Genomic DNA, 16747 nt, shown 5'->3' with positions numbered 1-16747 from the left:
TAGATTCGCATCGGGATTAATTGGTATAACAATCAACGACTATGAATCCTGATACGAATCAAATCGCCAGGTACGAGGCAATTCACACCCCCTAGTAGCTATTGTTACCTGAAACTTGTCAGCCAATCAGAGAAGGGGTTCCTCAAGTAGCAGATTTCTAAAAATAGATTTGTGTTGTTTTTTTTTTTCCATCTTTCTGATTAAAATAAATGTTCTCGTTAAAAATTCCAAACTTTTGCCAAAATGGGACGGGCTAATGTCGATGTCAGTTTGTGTTTAGTAGCCAGATTTCTTGCAGTCCATGTCTGATCATTACTGTTGTCAAACTTCTACGCCACCTTACCTTCCGTCGTCATAAGTTTCTTATATCCGGTCGTGGTGAGTTGGACTTTGCTAATTTGCTTAAGTAGAAAGAAGTAAGTTTTTTGGGGGGGAGGATTTTGTCTGCACCCCTGCTTTGTTCTTGGGTCCTACATAGTTTTGATGATCACAGTTTGACCCAGGAACAGCTTATTTCTCATTGCAATGGGGAAACAGTTTTTGAGGTTCATCAGTATCCAGGAACAGATTGAACAATTTGTACTTCTTAATCTGTAGTAATAAATAGATTACTCTACTATAGATGTCACTCAACACAATTGCACTTGCACAATTAGTCATTTCTACTCAACACCCTCTTTATTCATCACCATCATAATTGCTCTCCTTGGCCCAAAGGCACCAGATCCACAGCAACAAATGAAGCAGAGTGTCACCACAGCCGTCGAGGTGAGTGTGTTTCTCCAGTGGCGGAGGAAATGAAGCAAAAATGATGGAGTGTTTGTTTTCTGACATTTTGTCTCTCTGCAGCCTCATCAGGGCTGAGCCTTGCAAACGTCAAGTGTTAATTTAGGGCTCCTGCCGAGCGTGAGGCTGTCAGGGACGATGCTTGGAGGAGGGAGGTGAGCTCTTGCAGAAAATGACCCTTCTGCTCTGATTGTCTTCTGGCCCGGAGACTGGCACTAAGGGGGAAAACAAAGGCACAAGCAGGGAGACGGAGAGGCAGCTGAGTGCTAATGCATCTCACAGCAATTAGAGAAGCTTACCTGACTGCATGAGCACAGCACACAAAAACACACCAATGGTACACTTAGTAATGTACAGCACCTCTTGTTAAAGTGGGGGGTGAAAAAAAATACACAGTCGGCACGCTCACTAAACATACACAGTAAACACTAGCGCTTGTCATCATTTACAAGAATGAGATAAAACAACTCCTTTTACACTGAAAAAAGATCATGTTGCACATGATTAAAACGTGGTAAAGTTTTCACCTATGGATAGTAGGGCTGGGCAATAAATCAAATTAATTGGATAAATCGTCATTTTAAAAATCAAATTGTTGAAAATTTTCTAAATCGTGAAATTGAATTTTGGATTATTAAAAGCTGTTCTTATGTTGTGTTACATCCAAATGTTTTTGTGGCAGCATGCTGGATGGGTGCTTAACTCTTTGACTGCCAGACGTTTTCAGAAAAGGGATGCTGTCAGTGCCAGCCGATTTAAGCATTTTGACTGATCTTTCAAGGTCCACAGAAAATTTTGTGTTTGAACTATGGAAACATACATACTACTGAATGAAAATCTTACAAATGAAAGATTGGACTCTCATCTTTCATCAGAAAAAAAAGTTTGTTTCTACCTTATTCCGTTTTTCAGTAATCAATAGAAAATGGTTAGTTTCACCCAAATGCTCTGTTTTGAAACAAAAAACGGAGAAATCAAGCTTTTTGTGAAACGCTATTATTTCATGCACTCTAGTAAATTTGACACCTTTTTTTCCATGAATGATGCCACAAACTTCTGTAAAACAATACCACCAACAATGTAAAAGTGTTTTTTGATAGCAAAATACGTTTATTTACATTCAACAGTGTAACAATTTGACAAAACAATTTCGCAAGCTATTTACAAATGTGTGCAACTGTGGTACTATTTACAATTGTGTGGATGTTTCAAATACAGTTTTTCTTTTTGTAACACTCCCCTGCGTGCAAGGAGACGCAGCAGGATTTGCACAACAGATTAGATTCACTGCAATTGCAGACGCTACACTTTTTTGCTGGCTTTTTTTTTTCCGGGGAATAGCAAGTATATCTGCAGTGTGTGTTTGGCCATGTTGCCATCAAGTCTACTCTCAGGATCATGATACGGTGACGTTACGGTGGTGTTAAGTCTGGCTTCCTCATGTCCTTGAGTTCCTTTATCGGGTGGTTGATCCATCTTATCCGCTCCATTCATGGTGGCATCGTAGTCCATAATCAGTGTCTTCTCCGTGATCAGACTGTACCCACTCCTCCGATGAATATGCATTGGACTCGGGGCACTCTTCGTCGTCCGATTGAACGTCCGCCTGAGCGTGCTCGGTTGAGCTCCGCGTTTTCCGGCGTTAGCATGACGTGATCATAGCCGCCGCGTCAACGCTTCCAACTTCGGCGTCACCATCATCGTCGTCGTCGTCATCAATGTGCTCTTTAGCATTGGTCGATGCTTTTCGTCTTTGAAAAAAATGCTCAAGCGTGAGCTGCTTGCAACCGGTCGCCATTATGGCTTTCTCAGCCATTGTCCCCTCAACACTCTAGCTCCGCCTCACATCTTCTACTGACGCCTACCCAATCTTGTCCAAAGAGAGTCATCGCTGCCATCTAGGGGCCAAAAATAGGCATTATACTAACTAGATCTGCTTGATACCAAGGCTTTCCTCCACCCGTTTCCCCCCAAAAAAAAAAAACTTGAACGTCTTTGGCGCTCCTCCGTAGGTTTTTACTAAACGTCATTTAACGTTTTTGGCAGTAAAAGAGTTAACAAGACATGTTTATGTGGTGTCTGTGGATCTCACTCTGCTTCGTCTGTCCTTCCTTTCCTCAGTCTCTCCTTTGGTCTCTTGAGGTCTCCCTGATTTGTTGGAATTCGTATGTTTCTGGGGTTGGTGAACGACTCTGGTTGTTGGCCCATTGAGTGGTGTCTGGTCGGTGCTGGATTTCACTTTCTTTGGTCCTTCCTCGGGTCTCCTGACGGCCTTACGGCTCTGAAGTGTTCGGTTTAGGTGAACAGTATGGGATTTTTTTAATAGGTTTTAGGTGAATTAATGAATACACACTCTCATGCACATACAAAAAAAAAAAAAAGTGAGAGCAATGATGATGACATGTCAAATCGGTAAAATTACCGAATTAACAATACTGAGCTCCTCAGAAAAAAAACAAGACATGTTTACTATAGCTACAAACATACTTATTTGTGGCGTTTAAGAAAAAACTACTAATGTTAAGTTCATGTCAAAACTAATTTTGAATCAGTAAACATTATTGTTGGAACATTTTGCACAGGAATTATTTTTGAATAAATGTTTGTTGGGTTTATTAGATTAAAATCATAATAGTCCTGAATGTCTGTAAAAATCGCGATTTTATTTTTTGGGCCACATCGCCCAGCCCTAATAGATAGTATTCACTAGGGCTGGGACAAAACATCGTTTGGAAATATAATCGCGATACTGTCCGCCCCGATCCATTAAGTGAGTAGCGATACTTTATATCGCCGTGCAGTGCCTGCACCACCGGCTGCTTACAAGGATCCTGTCATATCCTAATCTGCCAAGCCGATAGGTGGCAGCACTGCGCCACCACAGCTTAGAAGAAACTCAAAAAAAGACACGAGCTAGAGTGTAGCCTACTAACTAATATGCCTTGGGCTGCAGCAACCAAATGCGAATGCCGCCGATACAGCAATCGCGGAGCAAACATCAGTTTTTCTGCTAGAATTGTTAAAAATGGAATTGCAGGCTTGCAGCTCAGCGTCGTTCGTGTGGTTGCGCTTGCCGTGGCCGCTTCGACACAGTCAACTGTCGGCTAAAGCACTCTAACAAAGCGTCGAAAAGTTGGCCTTTTGAAATGCATAAATAGGCTATTAGATAACGTGTCCCCTGGTTTCCTTTCAAAGATCCTGCAATGTGAATTCAGAGATTTGATTCTAAATACATTAAACAGTCACAATCGGAGTATAACACAAATGCAGTACAGTAGTCATTGGTAATGACTTTTAATGTCCACAATTCACTGATGGCACAACAGGGAAACTCACATTACAGCACAACAGCCACAGGGACAGGCAAACAGAAAGCAGCAAGGGCAGAACCCGAAGTTGAGGAAGGCTGAGGTGATTACCAGGAAAATGCTGCCCCAGGAGGTTCAAAGGTAGGCACAGCTGACTTGGAAGCTCGATCCATCGGAAAGTGCTGGTGACTCTTGCATGAGGGTAAAAAAAAACTATCTGACAAAAGGTGAGTGAGTAGCACAGGCTTAAATAGTTTCTGATTGCTGATTACAACCACCTGTATGCCCAGGAGAGCAGAGTGGCTAATGAGGTGGGCGTGGCTGGCTGGGAGAGTAGAGCAATTGTGGAGTTTTATAGAAAAATACCCAGCAGGTAAAATAATGGAGTTGGAATTACGACATACCATCTCAAGAGACTGCTCCTGATGTGCCAAAATGTACAAAACTAATCTGGGAGGGCGGAAGAGGTCTGGAGTTACGGTCAATACTGTCTGAGAGGTCCATAGCAACCTCTTTTTCACCCTCCTTGTAGTACAAGGCCTCAGCCAAAAGGGGTGACATGGCTCAGGTGGTAGAGTGGTAATCTTCCAAGCGGAAGTTTGTGGGTTTGATCCTCAACCCTTGTGGCGGTATCGAAGTGCCCTTTAGCAAGATAGTGAACCCCCGGTTGCTCCTGATTTTGCGCCATCAGTAGGTAAAATGAGGAGACAGTGGGAATAAGCTTTGAGTACCAAAGGTAGAAAATCGTTATACAAGTAAAAGCCCACCAATCAGACGTCGGGAGTCGGACAGCGTTGGGCCAACGGCATGCAGCGTTTGATCAGTGTATAAATTACGGATTGAGTTGGAATATGTCGGGGGGGCGTTTTAAGCATTTTCGACATGTTGAATCGGCGTCGGGGCATTGGATCACTGTGATTGACTGTTAGTTAGTTAGTTAGTTAGTTAGCGAATCAGCACACGGGGCAAGAAGAGGAAGTGACAAACACGGATAAACAATAATGATGGAAAGCCTGGACCAATTATTTGCTCATTTCGTCGCCCTGCTGTACCCTCCGCATTTGAACGTACAATGTCTGTCTGGACAGAAGATCGGGAAGATGACTTTGTCTCTTTGGTACGCGAGAGACCAGCATTGTATGATATTATCGTTAAAAGGGTATGCCAACAAAGGTATGAAAGCCAAACTATGGCATGACACGGGGACGCGACTGGATATAGCAGGTAGGATTTACTTTTATATACGATACTGTGCAAAAAGCCGGAGGGTTTCATTCATGTGGGAGGATATTGTGAGAGAAAAAGTAACCGGTATGCATTGTGTTGCCGTTTCCTGCTCGGTCTCCTGACAAATCCTGAAAAATCGGAATTGAGCTGCAATGTGAACGCAGACTATAAGATGCGTGTTATGGCTTTATCGGCGACGTGGTTCGGCCGTGGAGGGGGGCGGTGGCGGGGGTGGGGGCTGTGGCCCGGTGGGGTGCCTGGTGGGCCTTCCATGCCCCGTTCTGCTGCGTTGGGCTAGGGGCGTGGGCCGTGTTGGGGTGGGGGGGCGCTCCTGGCTCCTGGGTTTGGCCTCCGGCCGGTGGCTCCTGCGGGGCCCGGTCGTTGTGCCTTGGGGGGCCCTGGTGGGTTGTGCTTGCTCTGTCCTGGCCGGAATCGACGGCTCCCCTGGAGGTTTTCATGCATGCCAGATCCACCACACCAGCATCTATCGAAATTCAAACACAATCTGCTTCTTCCTCTGGTTGTGGTCGGTGGAAGCTGATGTCTGTGCATCTCACTCTGCTTCATCTATCCTTCCTTCCTTTCCTCAGTCCCTCCTTAAATCTCTTGAGATCTCCCTAATTTGTTGGAATTTAGATGTTTCTGGGGTTGGTGAAAGACTCTGGTTGGTAACCCGGTGGGTAGTAGGTGATGTCTGGTCACTGCTGGATTTCACTTTCCTTTCTTTTCTTTGATCCTTACTCGGGTTTCCTGACAACCTCACGACTCTAGCTGGATTCTGAAGTATTTGGTTTAGGTGAACAGTATGGGATTTTTAATAGGTTTTAGGTGAATTAATGAGTATACACTCACACACGCACACATGCACACACACACGCACATTCACATAACCACGCACATACAAAATAAAAATTTAAAATTTAAAATACAGAGAGAGCGAGAGCAATGATGATGACATGTCGAATCGGTAAAATTACCGAATGAACAATACTGTACTGAGCTCTCTCAAAAAAAAACAAAAAACTCATCCAAGCGTGTTTTATGTACATTGCTTTGAGACCTTGAACAAATTAGTTGTGTCCCAAAACTCACAAGGTTTCAAGCCTGTCTTAGAACACGCTGGTTTCTACATTAATTATTGCAACAGTACTCAACAATGTCGTCAATAGTATCGCTGTTTTCATATTTGTCATGAAAGTTTGCATTCCAGAAGAGTCCAAAACATCAAAAACCTTGTGATGAAAAGCATTTAGAGGCTTGTCATACTGTAATTCTGTAATTACCTTGGTGTAAAAAAAATGTGTTCCTAATTTGTTTGGAAATTCCTTTTTCTCTCTCTCTCTCATCCTTTTTTTCACTCCACCATACCTCAATTCAATCACTTGAGTGCTTCTGTCTAGGTTATGCAAATCTGAGATTCTCAGAATGAACCCATTTGAATGCCCAGTTCTGTTGTGAACCGAGGTGCTGACAGAAAAGAGAAATTCTTCCATTTCAATGAGACTCTCTTCTGCTGCTATCAAGGCTACCTTCTTACTTGCTACTTCTATTACGTGATTTTTGTTAGTTGCCATTTATTTTTGGCCCAATGTATAAAGCTGCTCTTAAGGCTCTGCTTGTATGTAGATGTATGAAAAAGGAGGGGGTCAACTTTCTGTCTTCTGAAAGTATTTAATGTATCATGCACACAAACGTAGAAGAAAATTAGGGGAAAAGTGAAATTTAGTTGACATGTCAACCACTTGGTATCAAGCAGTTTTTTTAAAATGTGTCTTTGAAGAAAAGTTGTGAACATTTTGTCAAGTTGCACAAAAACAACACACACCATAAGAAAACTTTTTTTTTTTTAATGTGCACCACTTTCTTCATTGTATTAGTATACTTTTTTTTCAGTTATATTTGGACTTAAAGTGGTTCACTTGTTTTTTGTTGTAACTTATAACTTACCATATGTCCTCCATTTTTGCTAATGGCTCATTTTATTCTTTACACAGAATTAATAATGATTTAATTTTCAAAGATTTTTGAGTCAAATTTTTCTACGGATGTTTGATACCACTTTTTTTCAGACCGATACCTGTACAAGGACTCAACTGTTTAGTAGTTACGATACCGATACCAAGTACCAACACCACTGATAACTTTTGTTACATACAATTTCCAGCAAATACCAACGACAGATCATTTTAAAGAAAGACCTATATATCCCAATATAGCACTTTTCCTTCAAATTGCATGAAGTTAATGGCAATTTTCTATTCTTCTATTTTTTAGTTCCTGATCGTAAAACGGCCACATGAGGGTCGTGAGTACCAATACCTTGAAATAAGGCCATGTATCAATACTGATACTGATACCTACATCCCTTCATTTTTCAAATGTTTGTGCTCCAAAAATGTGACCGTGTCTTTAAAGCATCCCGTTATTTTGTATTGAGGACTTCTAACTGTTTTTTTTTCTTTTCTTTTTTTCTTTTTTAACTTGGCAGCCGCATGGACTTTCTGAGCAGGCTTTGATTGACATCCAGCCTCAGGCCTGAGTGTGGCTGAGGCCAGAGTCTTCCAGTGTCGAGACATCCAGACGTAGCACTATTATTTCGACTTATCCCCAGGAAAAAGTCCATGCAGCCAGGGGCTCAGCAGGAGGCTAATAGACTAGCTCAGAGGAGCCCCCCACTGAAGCTTGATGTATTGTGTCAATGTCTTGTCTACATTATGGACCACATGCCACAATTTCACAGTACAGCAGGGTGACTGGCCCTCAGCCCTGGCCCTGATTGGCCAGTGATGGATGGTGTTGACAGTTACAAGCTGAGTACCAAGTGGAGCAACACAAAGGTCAAGGTTGAAGCTGCCAGTGTGGTCTGGTTAAGAATGCGAGGTCTCCATGGCAGGAAAATGCTGTTTAGACTCCCCACTAATTATGCAGGGTGACCACAAAGGCTTTAGTGATTTGAAGCCATGTTTTGTTAACAGTCATTGTTGCTTCATTCATGGTTTTGTACTGAATTGCGCAAGGAGAACATGACCATTTAATAAAATCTCAACAAATACTTAAAAACAGAAGCTGGCCTAGGCCACAGTCTATTTGGACGAGAGAAAATTATGGTAAAGTGTTTTCCTTCAGATTGTTAGCAAAATGCCCGTGACTCTTTAATCTTTTAATTTTGACCAAAATGTGTGTGGGAGTGAACTAAGTCCAACAACTACACATTGCAGGGGTCCTCAACATGGTCATTGTTGTGAGATATCATTAACATGACCAGTGTTTTCATTATTAATAGTAACATATAATTAAAGGTAATTTGAGCAAATGTGTTATGTCACAAATGTGTATCAAACTTGTTGCTATTAGTATTATTATTTACCTAATGGCAATTAGTCTATCAGTCTACATTGGAGTTTAGAAAGTGGCAAATTTGTGCGAAAAAAAACCTCTTGAGAAATGCACATTGCATACTACTCGGATGTTTGTGCCGAGAAGGGCCACACCCTGATGATCAGGCATTTAAATAAATTTGTTAAATTATGTATTTACTTGTAAATTTATGTTTCCAGAATTAGTATTTACACATTCATACTTTTTTTCTTTTTTTTTTTTTTTTGGTACATGTAGCTAAGTGTGATGTGTTGTTGATGTGTCGAATCTGCTGCTCTCTGTCATTCACTTGCATTTACTTAAAGTATGCTAGCTTCTGATTTATTAGTGTTGGTCAGCTGATAGGGGGTTTAGGAAGTGTTGTCGCTCTTGCTGTCGTGTATGATGAATAAAGTTTAAATCAAGAATGAATCCGTATCCATCCTGCCTTTTCATTTTATAAACAGTGTGAAAATTAACCACCAACAAATCCTCACATTAGACTATGGCTGCGTAATGTGTATTTCTCGTAAGATTCAGAGTTTTTTTTCTCGCAACACTTTATAAAGTGGCAAATTTATTGATCACAATTTCAGGCATTGATTGCATAAAGTAATTGTGTATCATCCATCTAGTATATCTTTAGAACTGGTGATACTTGTGAAATCATGTTATTCTTTTACACAATTACCATTGTAACCAATACAAATATTTGTTTTTTTAAATATGGTAATTAGGTCCTTTAAATGACAATTTATGTAAAAAAAATAATAATAATTCAAATTCAGCATAGCCAAATATATAAATGTGGGAAGATTTGTGGAGATATGTTGAGAAAAAGTTTTGTTATTCTGTTTTACTTATCGGATTTTCTATAGGCAACACAAAGGCATTCCCCAAAAAGATTTGCGGGGCCCGGGGGTCGTCCTTTGGCGCTGCCGTGGCCTGGGGGGCCCTGAGGTGTTGCGCTTGCTCTGTCCTGGCAGGGGTCGACGGCTCCCCTCTTTGGTGGGGATTTTCATGCATGCCAGATCCACCACACCAGCATCTATCGAAACTCAGACACAATCTGCTTCTTCCTCTGGTCGTTGAATCGGTGGAGGCTGGTGTCTGTGGATCTCACTCTGCTTCGTCTGTCCTTCCTACCTTTTCTCAGTCTCTCCTTTGGTCTCTTGAGGTCTCCCTGATTTGTTGGAATTTGGATATTTCTGGGGTTGGTGAAGGACTCTGGTTGGTGGCCCGGTGGGTGGTGTCTGGTCGGTGCTGGATTTTGCTTTCCTTTCTTTTCTTTGGTCCTTCCTCGGGTCTCCTGACGGCCTCACGACTGGCTGGAAGTGTTCGGTTTAGGTGAACGGTATGGGATTTTTTAATAGGTTTTAGGTGAACTAATGAATACACACTCACCCGCACGCAAACACGCACATGCACATACACATACTCACCCAGATACAAAATAAAAATGTATTTAAAAAAAAATATATATATAAAAAAAAATAAAAAGGAGAGAGCAATGATGATGACATGTCAAATCGGTAAAATTACCGAATGAACAATACTGAGCTCTCCAAAAAAAGAAGAAAAAAAAGATTTGCAGCAGGCAACTCTGGTAGAAGCCTAAATGTGCATATTGTTGTCATCTTTCATTTTGCATTGAAAAATTCAGATCCCACTTGATTTTGACTTTTTTGGTCAACTTCCAGGTACTGGTGCATGTTAGGGAAAACTTATAATGAAATAATGAATGCACAATTCACCTCATATCTATTCCATGAGGACATTCTTTTGTATGCGCTGTTAAATAAAACATTTGTTCCCACTACAGAGTCCTGCGGTGTGAACAACTTGACAATGAGACATTTCTCTTGTCATTTTCCTCCAGTACTTCAGTGTAATTTCTTTTTTTTTTCTCCTCTGCCCTCTATTTTTTTCCCCCAGCGCCTGCAGTATGTGGCAGTCTGAATTGTGTGTTATTACCCAGCAGGAGACAATATCATTACCACATATTTGCTGTCAAGGGTCTGCAAAGAATGGTGCTGTCTTGGGCCTCAGTGATCTAACAACCTCACACAGGGCTCCAGAATTACCCACTCCTGGCTGGGGGAAGTCAAACACTACCAGTTAGAGAGAGTGAACAAAACAGAGGTAGCCTCTCTCCCCTTTTCGGTCTGTCTCCCTCTCTCAACAAGGTAGAAGGAGACACACCTCCTCTGCGCAAAACGGAGGATGTTATTCTCTTGTAGCTTGATGGAGATATAGGTTTGATTCAAGTACTGAATAGTGAGGCTGCAAGGTAGATGCAGGTGGGCTGAGTAACATGATAGTCTTTTTCTTAACACCCTGTGGTGTACCATTAATGTTGTGCAAACTGCTCATAATTAGCAGTTCTATCAAGTTTTTGCCTGATGACACTGGTTCTAGTGATAATATGTCCGTGCGAAACATTTCAAGGGGGTTCAGAATGAAGCTTGCAGATTACGTCTGGAGAAAATAACTTGGACAAACCATCCCTTTCATGAAGACTGCTATTCAGACTTTGTAACAATATCTTTCTCATGAGACAAATAGAATTGCTATCATTTCCGTTGACAGCGTACAACAAACAGACGAGCAGTTTATGCATACTGAGTGACACAGCCATCTATTTTCTTTCCGGGAAAAAACAGGCAATACACACTCTTGCAATTGAACCGCAATTGAGGAGTGAAAAACTGCTTCTCTATCCACAAGCCATAGAAATATATGATTGCGCTTGCATATCTCATCACACTTAAAGAGGCAGCCAAGCAATGCACTGCGACGTAAACAAAGACAGAGCCATATATGAGCCTATCATTTAAGAATCCAAGCCAATCAAGATGGGAAACAATCAGGAGGGAAGAGGTTTATGAGAGGTTTGACTTCTGCTGCTTTAAAAGTTGTAGACGGATTCTTATTTTATGTAAGATGTGGCAGCACATCCTGGATATGCCTTGGTAGTGCAACAAGGTAAGAGCCCTTGATTTGTTACAATAAGGGCAAGCCTATCAGAAAGACTCATTCTTATTCATAAAACAGGATAATAAAGAGAAGATTTTGTGGGGGTGAGTTCTGTAATATACAGTATATATGTGTATGTGTGTGTGCGTGTGTGTGTGTGTGTGTGTGTGTGTATGTGCGTGTGTGTGTGTGTGTGTGTGTGTTTATATGTAGATAGATAGATAGATGGATAGATGGATAGATAGATAGATAGATAGTGAAATGTATCTTCTGCCCAGATTTAGTCATAACTGTTTTAATTTCCTCATTTCCTCAGTAGAGCTTTGTTCTGCGGATGTATCCTTGTGAGTGTTATCGCAATTTCTGCCAGGTGCAGTCATGACTGAATAACCTACTCTATATCTCAAATGGGCTTTGTTCGGTGTCTGAATAGTGTCCTTGAATGTTATCGTGTAGGTCCGGTTAACTTTGTGAGCTGTTTACTGGAAACTGTGTGGTACCGCCATTCAAGATAGTATAAGAATATTGTAAGTCCTCTGTAATCTTCACACTTGTGAGAGGCTACAGCCATTGTCTGTAACTCACTTGTACCCGGAATATTCTGTAGAAATAAAAGCTTTGAAGGAACTGTTCATCGATCTCCAGCCTGTATTCGGATAACCAACATTCTCACTACCCGAAAGAAAACGAACACGCGGAAAAAAAAGCTTATCTTCCAATGATGGATAGATAGATAGATAGATAGATAGATAGATAGATAGATAGATAGACAGACAGACAGACAGACAGACAGACAGACCGTAAAATCTTGTGAATGAGACACTTTTTTTTTCATATTAAATTATCCAAAATCATCCTTATAGAAAAAAAACATACTTACATTCCAACATGATATTTAACATCTAATATTACAAATTTATGTAATGAAGTAACTTGTTTCAGGAAATTGTTCGTGTGTAGAGACCATCAGCAAAACTGAGCAAAGGAGAAGTGTTCACGCACAGATTTAAGCCCGTTTCACACTACACTCGCTCAATGTGAAGGTGTCACAGGGCAACGTGAAACTAGCTCACCCATACTTGAAAGTGCTAATGTAGCAGTCTACCAGGAAGTAAAAAATTAGATGTTAGCATATATCGTTTATTGTTGCAAAAGAAAGCCCTGACTTTGCTCATTTTAAGAAGGAGGAGGACAAATTAATGGATCTGCGGAAACTTGGATAGTTTAGTCATGTCGTTACTTGTACTGCAAATAAGTCAGCCAAAATAACACTAGATAACTCCGCCAGCTCCTCTCCAATTGGAGGTGCTTGACTAAAAATAAATAAACGGTTTTATGACGGTGCGCCACTTCCTGCTAACTGCAGTGTGAAAAGGTGTGTAAATAGATTTGTGAACAATATTTAAGACTTAGCTAGTTAGCTCTAGGTATTTATTTGGTTGTTACTAACATAACTATGAGATTCATTTTTCAAAAATCATTTCCAGTTTAATACATTTTGTAGAAACTTTATTTGTACGTACGCCGCCATTTTTGTTTACGTCGCAAAACATTCAATGCTTTGTGATGTAGAATGCCGGCTGGCTCTCTGCCGAGCAATGTGAAACGGCTATAAAGAAAGCAGGGCAAGCCTCTGTAGCGTTCCTAAAGGGACGATCAAAACTCTTGAATGCGTCTGGTGAATGACGAGAGCACGGTGTGGGGGAGGGTGACTCTCCCAATCGCATGTTGTTTGTTTAGGAACGCTACGAGGCTTAACTTCTTTTTTTTTTAAAGGCGTTTCACATTGCTCGCCATTCTGCGTCGCTACGCACTGAATGCGTTGCATCTTAAATAACAATGGCGGCATACGTCCAAATAAAGTTTCTACAAAATGTATTCAATTGCAAATGGTTTTTGAAAAATTAATCTCATAGTTATGTGAGTAACAAACAAAATAATAATAATATAGAGCTAACTTGTCATTACAGTCGGGGTTCCTTTTAAATCTATAAGCTCAGCGCAGGAGAAATGGGTGCAAAAAGAAAAGCATTTAATTTTTGGTTCAGTGTACTCTATATACCCTCATATATTTATCGTGGACGCTGTGAACTTTGTAACCAAGCAAATGCAATGAAGTGCATTAGATGTGCCCCTTGAAATTTAAATCATTTTGGAATTATATCAGGTCAAGTAAATAGACTACAATGGAAGGCCTTTCATTCAACTGTTTTAGTAAGCTCATTACAATTTTGAATTTAATTATTGTTCCAGCATTTACGGATCCGCTAGTAATATTCCAGATCGTGCATCAGTAAGATGTGTTATCTCACATGATATTAAATTAGAACACCTTACAAACAGAGAGCACTCAAAGACAGCAGATGGGAGGATATGAAAACGTTTTAAAGTCTTTGCCACTAAATTAACCTGATTCTAATAGAATTTGAGGTAGATAACATTGAACGTTACTGTTTTCTTTCAAGGCACTATATAAAATGGAAGAGGTACAGATTGATTTCCATTTCCTTACGAGATGCCCTGCCCCATCCATACATAATTTCATAATTTTAGATGGCACGATATGGTATTAAAAGTTCCTTCGCTATCTTATCTTGTCACACCCTGCAGTTGTCGGAGAGGATATGATTATCTGAACAATAGCATAATAGAGTAATGCACTTCATGAAGCCCATCCTGTTTTGTTTTTTTACGGCAAAGAAGGTGTAGAGGAGCAGGAAGGGCCATGATGCAGACATAATGACAGTTGAATGGTGCCGTGGCATAATCGGAATGTGTCACAGAAGCCATGTTATTCCATTCATAGAGGATTAGCCATGTATTATTGTTTAGAGGTTATTTAGGAACAGGAAGACATCCCTGGGCCAACACTGGAAGCATGGCTCCAAAGCACAGTGTTTGGGCCGGTTAGATGCACCATTAAACCTTTTAAAATGAGCTCCTCCTGCCAGAGACTAAAAACAAACGCGGCTCTCAGGGTGTCAATGGACACCACTTATAGGAAACAATGCCCTGTTGAGGACCTCCAGTTTCCTCATCAATGGACATCAAAGATGAATGAGCCCTGGCTGGAAGCTTTTTTTTTTTTTTTTGGGACTCTGACACCCACAAAGCCCTGTTCAGGATCATCCTGCTCTGGCTGCCCCAACAGGTGCCACGTTGGCCCTCAATACGACATTTGACAAGACTATGGACAGAGAAGGGTTGGGCCGGGGAAGTTCCAACTAATTAAATCCACATTACTTTAAATTCAAATGTTTGTCTGACAAAAGTCGAAGGTCAGGGATCCGTTGTCTTTAATCCCTTACTCTTCCCTGCTCTTTTGGACGGGACATTAAATAAAAGACGAAATACACAGAGACATTAGGAACAAAATTAGACAAGCCCATTGACACATATTAACCTACAGTGGCATTGACTTTACCAAAATAATTTGTGTTCGTTGGTATGTTCATGTTAGTCGGCCGCTTCCTGGTTCACAAACAATGATGTCGCACAGGAATATGGTACCGTACCATTGCTAATTCTGGGTAGAACCCCAACTGTAATGACAAGTTTGCGCCATATAATGTATTTGGTTGTTACTATCATAAGTATGAGATTCATTTTTCAAAAATCCTTTCCAGTTTAATACATTTTGTAGAAACCTTATTTATACGTACCTCGCCATCGTTTTTCACGTTGATAATCATTCTGCATAGTGACGTGGAACGGACACTCGCTCTCTGCCGAGCAATGTGAAACATGTATAAAGAAAGCGAGGTAAGCCTCTGTAACTGCTCCAAATTCATAAATGCACAATCACTACACTGGCGTATAATGTTAGTCTACAATTTGAAAAAATAAGTACTTTAATTACTCTTAATCCGAGTACTTCAGTATTCCATAGAATTTTCCGTCGAGTATTTGAATACTAAAATACTCTATAGTTGCAGCCCTACTGTATTCCTTAGAAAAGACGTTGTACAACCACATATTTTGATTGAGCCTTTTTTTCCTGGCCACTGGATTATTTGTTTAATTTTATTTATCGTTTTTTTAAATTAATTTTATTGTGTGCTCTATGCAAAAGGACTTTTATGAGCAAATTAAAAGAATATAATTGCCATTAATGTCAAGCAATTTTAAGGAAATTTGCTATAATTGGGATATATAGGTCTTTTTGGGAGGGAAATTTTATGTATCAAAAGTACTAATGGTATCGGCACTTGGTATCGGTACTAAAGAATTGAGTATCACTATCGGTCTAAAAAAAAAACATTTTTTTAAATAAAAAAACATCCACTAATGTTGTTGTTTTTTTGATAATAAGGTTATTTTCACAAAATCTATTCCCTACAGACAGAAAAAGTGTGCATGTGTCCTCTCAATGATTGGCTTCCACTACTTCATGAGGAGATTAAGGCTCCTCCACTTGTGGATATAGAAAGTCTTCAGTCTGGCAGAGAGAGCCAATGTTGAGCATTTTAATCTAGTCTCAAAGATAAGATGCAATGGCAGATCAATATGTGCTCTATGGTGGCAGCTCCCTGAGAACTTGCCTTTCTGACTGCGTAATGAGAAGCCTTTACCCCAAGTGCCCTGTGGCTTAATTTCTCCTCACATTGACTATCTGTAGTGACTGTCTCTCAGTGACATCTCACACCGGGGCATGGTAAAGCCGAGACATCACGCCAAACAGGCGCTGAATATCTAAATGGGATCACCTGTGAAATTTGCAATGATAAATCTCTCACCGAATCACCCATTTTGAATATTTGATATCGCATATGTCCTCCGCTACCTCGGGGTAGCGAGGCAGCTATGATAAGCGATATTCAGAATGATTAGATAACAGAAAGCTAAATTCTTTTTTGATTGTGGGCGATGCATAACAATGCTATTTGCACTCTTGACACGTCTGTCGGACTGAGGCAATGTGTGCGGGCAACATTCAGAATACCATTTCTACTTAATTTGCTCTCTTTTCCATCATTTCAGTATCATCGGATGTGCTGTCAATGGCAAAGAGTCGTACAGTGATAAGGCAGAAGTTCTTCAATACGTCTGAGGATCGTCACACTGAAAAGTCGGAAACCTTGAACTCCCTTAAT

At 40.6% G+C, this 16747-nt stretch overlaps 1 long non-coding RNA gene across 1 annotated transcript; it reads right to left on the bottom strand.

The window, feature by feature from the left end:
* Positions 1-656: 656 nt before the first annotated feature.
* Positions 657-4395, bottom strand: LOC144062922 (uncharacterized). The gene is made up of 2 exons (XR_013296477.1): positions 4206-4395; positions 657-1001 (listed from the first exon to the last, which is right to left on the bottom strand). It is a non-coding gene; the product is annotated as an uncharacterized LOC144062922 (long non-coding RNA).
* Between the last annotated feature and the right edge of the window lie 12352 nt (positions 4396-16747).

Source organism: Vanacampus margaritifer, chromosome 1 (assembly GCF_051991255.1).
Source record: "Vanacampus margaritifer isolate UIUO_Vmar chromosome 1, RoL_Vmar_1.0, whole genome shotgun sequence".
NCBI lineage: Eukaryota > Metazoa > Chordata > Actinopteri > Syngnathiformes > Syngnathidae > Vanacampus > Vanacampus margaritifer.
This window is presented reverse-complemented; position numbering and strand designations above follow the sequence as displayed.